General features: G+C 46.1%; 1 protein-coding gene and 2 non-coding genes across 4 annotated transcripts in view; 2 read left to right on the top strand and 1 right to left on the bottom strand.

The window, feature by feature from the left end:
- Positions 1–12,509, top strand: part of LOC126481330 (muscle, skeletal receptor tyrosine protein kinase-like) — a 617,768-nt gene that overhangs the window by 460,904 nt on the left and 144,355 nt on the right. The gene's annotated exons all lie outside the window — the stretch shown is intronic.
- On the bottom strand, positions 2,784–2,858 carry Trnas-cga (transfer RNA serine (anticodon CGA)). The gene has a single exon. It is a non-coding gene; the product is annotated as a tRNA-Ser (tRNA).
- Positions 4,698–4,772, top strand: Trnas-cga (transfer RNA serine (anticodon CGA)). The gene has a single exon. It is a non-coding gene; the product is annotated as a tRNA-Ser (tRNA).

Below are 12,509 nucleotides of genomic sequence, written 5' to 3'. Positions count from 1 at the left end.
TTACTGTTCAGAAGGAACAATGATCTGTATAATTTCGATACCAGAATCTAAAATGACGTGCGTTATTCCACGTTAAGTTTGTCTTCAGCGGAAAAATGGGGTATTATGCTGCTACCAAAGCTTCTGATCACTTGTCAAGTGATGTAAGGTGTCTGATAAAAGAAATGTGAAAGTGTCTCCTTCACGGAGACTTCTTTTCTGTAGAAGCATTTCCACTTATGTAGTAAAAGGTGATGGGCAGAAATTACCAGTTCACATCTGTTATGGTAAAAAATAAGTATGAAAAATCAGTCTTGTGAATGGTCAGCATCTAGCCATATTCACATATGCGAAATGTGTAATACGAACGTAAAATGGTCGTTCCACACCATTACGGTTAGCTGAGACGCGACCGGCTTATCGTACACATTCGAATTACGAGATCAGACTGTACACAATGAGCAGCTCCGTTCTTGTCATCCAAATGCCTGCGATCTGAAAGTGGGCCAAGGGGTTCCAAACTGAGAAGGAGCTGCCATTTCCGACATTCCTCTTGAAAAATTGGTAAATAACCCGACATCTTTGCCGAAGCCGGGGAAATGAGATTACTTCTAATTTGTTCCCGCGACACTATATCTAAAACAAAAATGTAGGTACTAATATGTGTTCCTGTACCTCTTAGAGTGGGCAGTAGTATGATTTGTTCGATATCTACCTCCCTAGCATTCCTGCAGATGGCTCAGACCTAATGTTTCTTCTTCATTTTCTTCATACCTGTAGCGTTTCTTCAAATGGCTCAGATCTAATGCTTCTTCTTCATCTTCTTCGTACCTGGTCTGTCTCCTAACCTATCTTCCCATCGACGTATTTGATGTCCTGTCGGACATCTATCTAAGCGATTTTATTCGCTCAGCCGCGCGGGATTAGCCGAGCGGTCTAGGCCGCTGCAGTTATGGACTGAGCGGCTGGTCCCGACGGAGGTTCGAGTCCTCCCTCGGGCATGGGTGTGTATGTTTGTCTTTAGGATAATTTAGATTAAGTAGTGTGTAAGCTTAGGGACTGATGACCTTAGCTGTTAAGTCCCATAAGATTTCACACACATTTGAACATTTTTTTTATTCGTTCAGTGTGTCCTGACAAAGAGTTTTTACAGCCTTTTGCCCCGCAAATGACACACACTGAAGCTCCAAAGAAATTGGTATAGGTAAGCATAGTCAAATATAGAGATATGTAAACGGGCAGAACATGGAGCTGCGGTCGGCAACGCTTATATAAGACAACAAGTGTCTGGCGCAGTTGGTAGGTCGGTTACTGCTGCTGCAATGGCAGATTATCAAGATAAAAGTAAGTCTGAACGCGGAGTTGTAGTCGGCGCACGAGCGATGGGACACAATATCTCCGAGGTAGCGATGAAGTGCGGATTTTCACCTAAGATCATTTCACAAGTGTCCCTGAATATCAGGAATTCGGTAAAACATCAAATCTCCGACATCGCTCTGGCCGGAAAAACACCCTGCAAGAACGGGACCAAAGACGACTGAAGAGAATCGTTCAAAGCGACAGAAGTGCAACCCTTCCGCAAATTGACGCAGATTTTAATGGTGGCCGATCAACAAGTGTCAGCGTGCGAACCATTCAACGAAAGCTCTTCGATGTGGGCTTTCAGAGCCTAAGGCCCACTCGTGTATCCTTGATGACTGCACGACACAAAGCTTTACGCCTCGCCTGGCCCCATCAACACCGACATTGGACTGTTGATGACTGGAAACACGTTGCTGGTCGGACGAGTCTCGTTTCAAAATAGAACGAGTGGATAAACATGTGCGGGTAAGGAGACAACCTCATGAATCCATGGACCCTACATGTCAGCAGGGTACTGTTCAAGCTGATAGAGGCTCTGTTATGGTGTGGGGCGCATGAAGTTAGTGATATGGGACCCCTGATACGTGTAGATACGGCTCTGACAGGTGACACGTAAGCATCCTGTCTGATCACCAAAAAATGGTCCAAATGGCTCTGAGCACTATGGGACTTAACATCTATGGTCATCAGTCCCCTAGAACTACTTAAACCTAACTAACCTAAGGACATCACACAACACCCAGCCATCACGAGGCAGAGAAAGTCCCTGACCCCGCCCGAAATCGAACCCGGGAACCCGGGCGTGGGAAGCGAGAACGCTACCGCACGACCACGAGATGCGAGCGTCTGATCACCTGCATCCATTCAAGTCCATTGTGCATTCTAACGGACATGCGCAATTGCTGCAGGATAATGCGACATCCCACACGTCCATAATTGCTGGAGAGTGATTCCAGGAACACTCTTCTGAGTTTAGACATTTTCGACAGTCATTAAACTCCCCAGACGTGAACATTGTTGAGCTTATCCGGAATGCCTGGCCAGAAGAGGATTCCACTCTCTCGTACTATTACGTATTTATAGACAGCCCTACAGGACTCATGGTGTCAGTTCCCTCCAGTACTATTTCAAACATTAGTCGAGTTCATGTCACGTCTTTTTGCGGCTCACGGGGGCCCTACACGATATTAGGCAGGTGTACCAGTTTCTTTGCCTCTTCAGTGTATAATCGGGGCCTGACTTTTATGTTTAGTGTATGATCTGTGAAGGTGTGTAATTTTCTTTTCTTGTAGTACTGAGTGCTTAACAAACTTTTCATATACATGGGTTGGAAGAAAAGGAGTAGCAACAGTGTTGTGAGCCATACCAGTCTTCCAGAATGAGCTTTTCACTCTGCAGCGGAGTGTGCGCTGATATGAAACCTCCTGGCAGATTAAAACTGTGTGCCCGACCGAGAATCGAACTCGGGACCTTTGCCTTTCGCGGGCAAGTGCTCTACCAACTGAGCTACCGAAGCACGACTGACGCCCGGTACTCACAGCTTTACCTCTGCCAGTACCTCGTCTCCTACCTTCCAAACTTTACAGAAGCTCTCCTGCGAACCTTGCAGAACTAGCACTCCTGAAAGAAAGGATATTGCGGAGACATGGCTTAGCCACAGCCTGGGAGATGTTTCAAGAATGAGCTTTTCACTCGGCAGCGGAGTGTGCGCTGATATGAAACCTCCTGGCAGATTAGAACTGTGTGCCCGACCGAGACTCGAACTCGGGACCTTTGCCTTTCGCGGGCAAGTGCTCTACCAACTGAGCTACCGAAGCACGACTCACGCCCGGTACTCACAGCTTTACTTCTGGCAGTACCTCGTCTCCTACCTTCCAAACTTTAAAGAAACTCTCCTGCGAACCTTGCAGAACTAGCACTCCTGAAAGAAAGGATATTGCGGAGACATGGCTTAGCCACAGCCTGGGGGATGTTTCCAGAATGAGCTTTTCACTCTGCAGCGGTGTGTGCGCTGATATGAAACCTCCTGGCAGATTAAAACTGTGTGCCCGCTGCAGAGTGAAAATCTCATTCTGGAAACATCCCCCAGGCTGTGGCTAAGCCATGTCTCCGCAGTATCCTTTCTTTCAGGAGTGCTAGTTCTGCAAGGTTCGCAGAAGAGTTTCTGTTGGTAGAGCACTTGCCCGCGAAAGGCAAAGGTCCCGAGTTCGAGTCTCGGTCGGGCACACAGTTTTAATCTGCCAGGAGGTTTCATATCAGCGCACACTCCGCTGCAGAGTGAAAAGCTCATTCTGGAAACATCCCCCAGGCTGTGGCTAAGCCATGGCTCCGCAATATCCTTTCTTTCAGGAGTGCTAGTTCTGCAAGGTTCGCAGGAGAGCTTCTGTAAAGTTTGGAAGGTAGGAGACGAGGTACTGGCAGAAGTAAAGCTGTGAGTACCGGGCGTCAGTCGTGCTTCGCTAGCTCAGTTGGTAGAACACTTGCCCGCGAAAGGCAAAGGTCCCGAGTTCGAGTCTCGGTCGGGCACACAGTTTTAATCTGCCAGGAGGTTTCATATCAGCGCACACTCCGCTGCAGAGTGAAAAGCTCATTCTGGAAACATCCCCCAGGCTGTGGCTAAGCCATGTCTCCGCAATATCCTTTCTTTCAGGAGTGCTAGTTCTGCAAGGTTCGCAGGAGAGCTTCTGTAAAGTTTGGAAGGTAGGAGACGAGGTACTGGCAGAAGTAAAGCTGTGAGTACCGGGCGTGAGTCGTGCTTCGTTAGCTCAGTTGGTAGAGCACTTGCCCGCGAAAGGCAAAGGTCCCGAGTTCGAGTCTCGGTCGGGCACACAGTTTTAATCTGCCAGGAGGTTTCATACCAGCGCACACTCCGCTGCAGAGTGAAAAGCTCATTCTGGAAACATCCCCCAGGCTGTGGCTAAGCCATGTCTCCGCAATATCCTTTCTTTCAGGAGTGCTAGTTCTGCAAGGTTCGCAGGAGAGCTTCTGTAAAGTTTGGAAGGTAGGAGACGAGGTACTGGCAGAAGTAAAGCTGTGAGTACCGGGCGTGAGTCGTGCTTCGCTAGCTCAGTTGGTAGAGCACTGGCCCGCGAAAGGCAAAGGTCCCGAGTTCGAGTCTCGGTCGGGCACACAGTTTTAATCTGCCAGGAGGTTTCATATCAGCGCACACTCCGCTGCAGAGTGAAAAGCTCATTCTGGAAACATCCCCCAGGCTGTGGCTAAGCCATGTCTTCGCAATATCCTTTCTTTCAGGAGTGCTAGTTCTGCAAGGTTCGCAGGAGAGCTTTTGTAAAGTTTGGAAGGTAGGAGACGAGGTACTGGCAGAAGTAAAGCTGTGAGTACCGGGCGTCAGTCGTGCTTCGGTAGCTCAGTTGGTAGAGCACTTGCCCGCGAAAGGCAAAGGTCCCGAGTTCGAGTCTCGGTCGGGGACACAGTTTTAATCTGCCAGGAGGTTTCATATCAGCGCACACTCCGCTGCAGAGTGAAAAGCTCATTCTGGAAACATCCCCCAGGCTGTGGCTAAGCCATGTCTTCGCAATATCCTTTCTTTCAGGAGTGCTAGTTCTGCAAGGTTCGCAGGAGAGCTTCTGTAAGCTGTGAGTACCGGGCGTGAGTCGTGCTTCGGTAGCTCAGTTGGTAGAGCACTTGCCCGCGAATGGCAAAGGTCCCGAGTTCGAATCTCGGTCGAGCACACAGTTTTAATCTGCCAGGAGGTTTCATACCAGTCTTGATTGACAGACGCTCAGTGTATTACATGCTCTCAATATAATCGCCCATCATCCCGGTCACCTTCTCCCAGGCTGATGGGAGGCGTCGTACACCGTCAGTGCGTCCATCTCGGTCCAAGTCTCGTAAGAACCGCCCTATGGTGCGGATGATGTCTTCTCTTGTGTTGTAATGCATGCTACGAAGAGCTGCCTTCATTGTGGGGAACAGGTCGTAGTCGCACGGACACATATCGGTTCAGATGGTTCAAATGGCTCTGAACACTATGGGACTTATCTTCTGAGGTCATCAGTCCCCTAGAACTACTTAAACCTAATTAACCTAAGGACATCACACACATCCATGCCCGAGGCAGGATTCGAACCTGCGACCGTAGCGGCCGCGCGGCCCCAGACTGTAGCGCCTAGAACCTCTCGGCCACCTCGGCCGGCGACACATATCGGGTAAATGGGGCGAATGTTCCAGTATCACCCACTTCCACGAACGCAGGAGCTCCTGCACAGGGTTCTCCGTATGGCAGTGTGCCGTTGCTGTCATCTCAGACCAGGAGGAAGGTGATGTCGCAAGAAATCGCAGTAGTAGGCGGCAGTGACCGTCTGTTACGGCGCTTTACCTGGCCTCTTGCAGCTTGAGAGAGTACGGCTGCAACCGACTCAAACACAGCCGCCGCTGCTCACAGCACCACTTCAGCTGACCTTCTGCTTTCAGATACAAACAGGGCTCATGGAATTTTACGCAAATCCTTCATGTTACAACAGCGTTGCCACTTCTTTTATCCAACCAATGTGTAAGATCAGAGAGAACTATTCCTTCCCGAAATATTAATGTAGTTTTTGTTATGGCCTTATTATTAATATTGTATAAAAATTATCATGAGAGGAGGATGGTTCAAATGGCTCTAAGCACCATGGGACTTAACATCTTATAATAATCCTCTTGGAGACAGCTAACTTCTAGTGTTGACTCACAGATTGTTGAATAGCTTTGAGGTCATCAGTACCCTAGAACTTAGAACTACTTAAACCTAACTAACATAAGGACATCACACATATTCCATGCCCGAGGCAGGATTCGAACCTGCGGCCGCAGCAGCAGCGTGGAAGTATTTTATGTACTACACATTTTCTACAGTGAAGGAGAGCCCGAGATGTCCGAACAACCAACTGAAGATCCCAGTTCTCATCTGCCAAATGCCAGGAAATCTCATAGTTGGGTAAAAGATATCTTAATTGGGAATTCTTGGGAGGTGATTTTCTGTTTCGGCCAACGGCGTTGCCGCAGTGGAAACACCGGTTCCCGTCAGGTCTCCGAAGTTAAGCGCTGTTGGGCTCGGCTAGTACTCGGGTGTTTGACCGTCCCACCTGTTGAGCGCTGTTGACAAGCGGGCTGCACTCAGCCATTTTGAGGCAATTTGAGGAGCTACTTGATGAGAAGTGGCGGCTCTGGTCACGAAAACTGACAACGGCCGGGAGAGCGGTGTGCTGACCTCGCGCTGCTTCTAATCCCCATCCAATGGTACCTATAGGTGGAGGATGACGCGGCGGTCGGTCAGTACCGTTGGGCCTTCCGAGACCTGTTCGGACGGAGTTTTTAGTTTTAGTTTTCGATTTCGTTTCAGGTTTTTCCTAACAAACCAGGCAACCCTCCCGAAAGCCTTCGAGTGAGGAATTGGCGCTAATTTTAGTGCATCATGGCTGCGCGGTTAGAGGCGCTATGTCACGAATCGCGTGGCCTCTCTCCCCGGAGGTTCGAGTCTTCCCTCGGTCATGGGTGTGTGTGTTGTCCTTAGCGTAAGTTAGTTTAAGTAGTGTGTAAGTCTAGGGACCGATGACCTCAGCAGTTTGGTCCCTTAAGAATTCAAACACATTTGAACATTTTTTTAATTTTAGTCTTTTCAAGAAGAATGCGCTACAGAGGTATCCTGAAGGACTACCGCCTGGCTGATCGTCATTTAATCCATGTACGAGGGCAGAGGCAAGCACAGTGAGCCTACCTGCTGTTTTAGTGATCCACAAGTTGGTATCATCACTAACGAAATATCGATTTATTTCCAAGGTCCCAGTCGACCACGCCCGACCACCGCAAGGCAGGATAACCGTATTGCGCACCCAAACATCCGGCAACCCTACAATATTCTGCGCCACACCGTATCAGTGGACATAGATTAGCAGCAACTGGACTTGGCGATTACGCGCATATGCGTAGGCCGCTGTTAACACTACAATGAAAATTACTGCGTTTGGAGTGTTGCCATAACCGGCAAGCATGAACTGCGACAAATGGCGTCGCTTTGTGTTCAGCGAGATATCGCGGCCCATTTTGCCAACATTTTTGGCAGGCAGAGTACTGTCATTTTTGTAATCATGCTGGGGAACCATTGAATATGGCTTCAGGTCACGGCTGGTAGGGACTGATGGATCTCTGACGTCATACACGTATGTCACGGTCATCCTATATCGTCATGCGTTACCTCTCAAGCGACAATATCGTGGTGCCTTTATTCAAAAGGACAAGCTCGTGATATTAAGCTACTCTTGCAGCCCGCAAGCTCCCCAGAGCTGTCGCCAATAGAACATATGCCTCAGGAGAAGTGACAGCGACTTTGACATGCTTCCCAACTGACATATACCAGTCCAGAAGGAGCGAATCGTTGCAGTTATAGCTGGGCACATACTGCCGAGTTCTTTGTAAATTTTACTCGATTTTGTAATTACTGAAATAATAGCAAGCTTCTCAATCAGTGAAGTTTCGTTTTCTCCTGGACGCTTCACCTTTTACGTCAGGTAGTGTATTTTGTCCAATTCGGCTTTAAATTACAACCGGACTATGCACTCACATTGGGTTTATATCGTAACCTCGTTTCCTGTGACGTACATCAAAAAATAGTTACAATTGTGCGTGCCTTTAGATAACTATAGTTTTATAAATACCTGTCACTGTCGGCTGGAAAGTGATCAATTAATTCAATGTACAGAAAGCTTGAGATGCGAAGTTTTTTGTTGCTTTGACTGCATGTATGTATACTGGATTACTTGTTTCTACAGGACTACGCTACCATCTTCAGATATACACGGCATAGCATGATTTCATAGCCTGAACTCTGTGGATCCGAAGATGACAGCTTAGTCCTGTCGAAACTAGTAACATGGTGCACATACATGCGATCAAGACAATAAAAAATTTCTCATCTAAAGCTTTATTTACACTGAACTACCAACTTTGTTATGTTCGACTACATAAATTCAAATGAGAATGAATGTTCATTGTAGAACACCATACTGCCGGTCTTAAGAAGGAGGCTATTTGCTACATTTCCCGTTAGTTATTTAAATTTCTCCACACTGATACTGTTACACTAAAGAACGATGTGTGTCATAATTGCCTTACCTCTAGATTATTCAGTTACAAGTGAATAGAAGTCAGCAGAAGCAGGGAAACTTCCAGCCGCTGGTGGTGTTTGGTGTCCTAGCACTGCCAGTGATGCGAATCTAATAATAGCAATATTACGTCTGGAACTGCAGTGGTGAGTGTTAAGTGACTATCGTATTGCGTTGTCGGTCGTGTTTATTTCAACGTGTATGATGAACACATTCGTAATCTATCATCGTAGATAGCCATGACTGTTTGGAGAAGGTCTATTAGTTCACTGACAGAAGTAAGGAACATCATTAACATTGTAGCCGAGCACTGACTTCGAGAACTGTTACGAAACGATGAGTATCATTATGAAAACGATTACGTCAATAAGACCCTTTAAAGAATAATTTAAGTTTTCGTTTTCCTGCGTCAGTCTTCCGCTATTACACTTCTGCTTTCGTACACACACGCTCAGCACCAGCTAGTTATCGGTTAACATGACATTTTGCGAAATCAGTTAGCGCTATTTATTGATGTCATTGTTTTAGTGTTTATTAGTATATGTGCTGTTATTTCTTGATGCAGTGCAGACTGCACGCGCACCATATTTGATCTCACAACTAAAAATGCAGATACAATTGTGAATGTAATAGAATTTATGAATCCAGATATGTAGCACTAACGCGCTAGGGTATCGGGCATCTGAAGTGTTGCGCCACATCAGGAACGTTTTTCCTCGTGTGTTGAATGTACAAACGTTAATGAAAACGCGGTTATTTACAATTCCGAACGACGTTTCACTGTAGGATTCCGAGTTCGATACCTTCCGCATACACATTTATTGAATAAACACAGTTATTTGTTTTGAATTTACAGGTAAATGTACCGATGTAATTACCACTACGTATGGAAAGATTAAACTTGCTACCCCGAATAATGAGCTGGATTTACAACGACATGTTTCAAGCAAAAACATAATTAATAGCATTTCATATCACAGCGCGGCAGTGCAATGTTGATGCTTTGAACTTTGTTCTTGTGTACTCTGTAAACTGTCCGACTAAAAAGAATTACTAGGTTTCTGACTTAATTGAACTTCTGATCTTGAAATACTAAGAGAACTTCTGTATACTCTAACCTTATCGTGCTGGAAATGCGATGCACTTTACTCTTTATTTTAAAATGTGAAGTACCAATCTGAATAACGTTCTGAGTCATTAAAGAAATCTCTGTGGAATGACTTTGATAAGCGTTATGTGAATCTATTCTTGTTTTACTATCAGGAATCCTGCAGCTCGGTGAAAATGGTCTTCTGCTGTTCGCTTTAGGCTACAACTCCTAAATATATTAGAATACTCGTAATGGACCGTTCATATTTTGTCCAGAGAGTGAAAAGAATCGAGACTGGATACTGGTAAGGCCGGCCGATGAGACCGAGCGGTTCTAGGCGCTTCAGTCCGGAACTGCGCTGCTGCTACGGTCGCAGGTTCGAATCCTGCCTCGGGCATGGATGTGTGTGATGTCCTTAGGTTAGTTAGGTTTAAGTAGTTCTAAGCCCCCACTGATGACTTCAGATGTTAAGTCCCATAGTGCTTAGAGACATTTGAACCATTTTGATACTGGTAAGCACTTTCCGTCCTAGAAGGAAGTTGAAAAAGAGGAGAAAACTTTCCTCCAGAATAATTCTGACCGTACGCACGCTCTTTGGACTGCTACCATATTCCACCCGTCCGAAGGTCTGATTTAATGCGCAACACGTAGGGATTGTTCTCTGCAGTATCACTTATAATGGAAATTTGTATTTTCACAACTAAGGCATGCATATTTCCATATGTTGTTCTTATACAATGCCAAATTTGCTCATATATCTAAGTTAAAACGTATGCTGAATGATGGTACTCCTTAAGGAAATGTCAGCAAGGGGTAGGAAAAGACATCGGATGCACTCAGTGTGTGCACCTGGGAGCCGGATAGGCTATTCGAGCAGCCATTGAGGGAACAGAATATAGCCAACTGCAGACTGTGACGCACGTTGTAATAAATGATGCCTGTCGTCTGGGCTCTGAGGTAATACCTGGGTCATTCCAGAGACTGGCAGAAAAGATTGAGAAGACCAGCCTTGGGCATGAGTCTCAACGAAGCTCACAATTTGCAGCGCTGTACCCAGAACTGATCATGGCCCTTTGGGTCTGAGTCGAGTGGAAGGACTGAATCAGAGACTTAGAAAGTTCTGTGCAAGCTAGGCTGTTACTTCCTGGACTTACGCCATAGGGTTCAGAACTGTAGGGTCCCCCTAAATGGGTCACTTGTGCACTACACATCAGAGGCTGCTACTCAGGTAGCTAACTGTGTCTGGTGTGTAGACAATGGTTTTTTAGATTAGGGGAGTCTCCTCCAATCCAAATAGCGATAGATCTAGGAAACCGAGAAGGGTCACTGTAAGATCGAAAAAATGCCTCCTAATGGTTAACAGCCTAAGCATCCTCAACGAAGTGCCAGAAATTGAAACTCTCATGAAAAGCAATGAAGCTCCCATGATGCTACGTACAGAAAGCGGGTTGAAACCTGAAATTTAACGCAGTGAGATTTTTTGGGGAAAATCTAGGATTGGCAGATGGGAAATCGATGTAGTGTATTTATCGCAGTAGACAAGAAACTGAAATCGACCCAGATAAAAGTTGAAGATGCATGTGAGATTCTTTGGCAACACTCAGTATCATGTATGGGCATAAAATGATAATTGGATCCTTCTATTGCCCACCACACTTGTCTCCTGATGTAACTGAAAACTTCAGAGGAAACGTTAGTTCACTTGCACGTAAGTCATACTGTAATCATTGGTCGAGACTTTAATCGTCCAACATTTAATTGCGAAATTTGGAGTTTTGTTAGTGGTGGGCGTGATAAGACATGCTGTGAAACAGTACTAAATGCTTTCTCCTAAAACTACCCAAAACGATAGCTAGGAAACCTACTCATGATGGAAATACATTGGATCTAATGGCAACAAATAGACCTGAGCTCTTTGAGGACGTTCACATCGAAACAGGTATCAGTAACCATGACAAAATTGTGGCAACAATGATTATCAAAGTACAAAGAAGAACTAAACCAAGTATATAAAAATCCGTAGTGGCATATCTCAATGAGCAACTTGAAACTTTCAACTCTGGGCAGGAGCATGTAGAGGAACTATGGTTGGCTCAAATGGCTCTGAGCACTATGGGACTCACTGCTGAGGTCATTAGTCCCCTAGAACTTAGAACCAGTTAAACCTAACTAACCTAAGTACATCACAAACATCCATGCCCGAGGCAGGATTCGAACCTGCGACCGTAACGGTCTTGCGGTTCCAGACTGCAGCGCCTTTAACCGCACGGCCACTTCGGCGGGCTAACTATGGTTCAAATGGCTCTGAGCACTATGGGACTTAACTTCTGAGGTCATCAGTCCCCTAGAACTTATAACTACTTAAACCTAACTAACGTATGGACATCACACACACCCATGCCCGAGGCAGGATTCGAACCTGCGACCGTAGCGGTCGCATGGTTCCAGACTGTAGCGCCTAGAACCGCTCGGCCACCCCGGCCGGCTGAGGAACTATAGAGAAAGTTTAAAAGAGTAGCTGACCAAGCACTGGATAGATATGTAACAGTAGAACGGTGCATAACGCAAGGGAAACTGCTTGGTATATAAGCACTGTAGTACGTAAAGGAACAGAGATTACTGCATAACAGGTGCAAAACAAAGCGTCAGGCTACAGATAGAGAGATGTTAATAAAACGCGTTTGGCTGTCATTGGATCAAAGCGTGGTGCCTTCAATGATTACCGTAGCACATTACTGTCAAATGATCTTTTACAGAATCAAAAGAAATACTGGTCGTGTGTAAAGGGTGTTTGTGGCACCAAAGTTAGTGTCCAGTCCCTAGCGAATGAGACGGAAACTGAAATTGAGGGTAGCAAAGCCAAAGTTGAAACGCTTAACTCTGTTTTCAAACGTTCCTGTACAAAGGAAGACTCAGGAGAATTGCCCCAATTTAACCCTCGTCCTACTGAAAAGATGAACGAAATAAGTAAGCGT

The sequence above is a fragment of the Schistocerca serialis genome, chromosome 5, assembly GCF_023864345.2.
Source record: "Schistocerca serialis cubense isolate TAMUIC-IGC-003099 chromosome 5, iqSchSeri2.2, whole genome shotgun sequence".
In the NCBI taxonomy this organism is placed as follows: Eukaryota; Metazoa; Arthropoda; class Insecta; order Orthoptera; family Acrididae; genus Schistocerca; species Schistocerca serialis.
The sequence above is the reverse complement of the archived record's forward strand: the minus strand, read 5'-3'. Positions and strand labels throughout refer to the sequence as shown.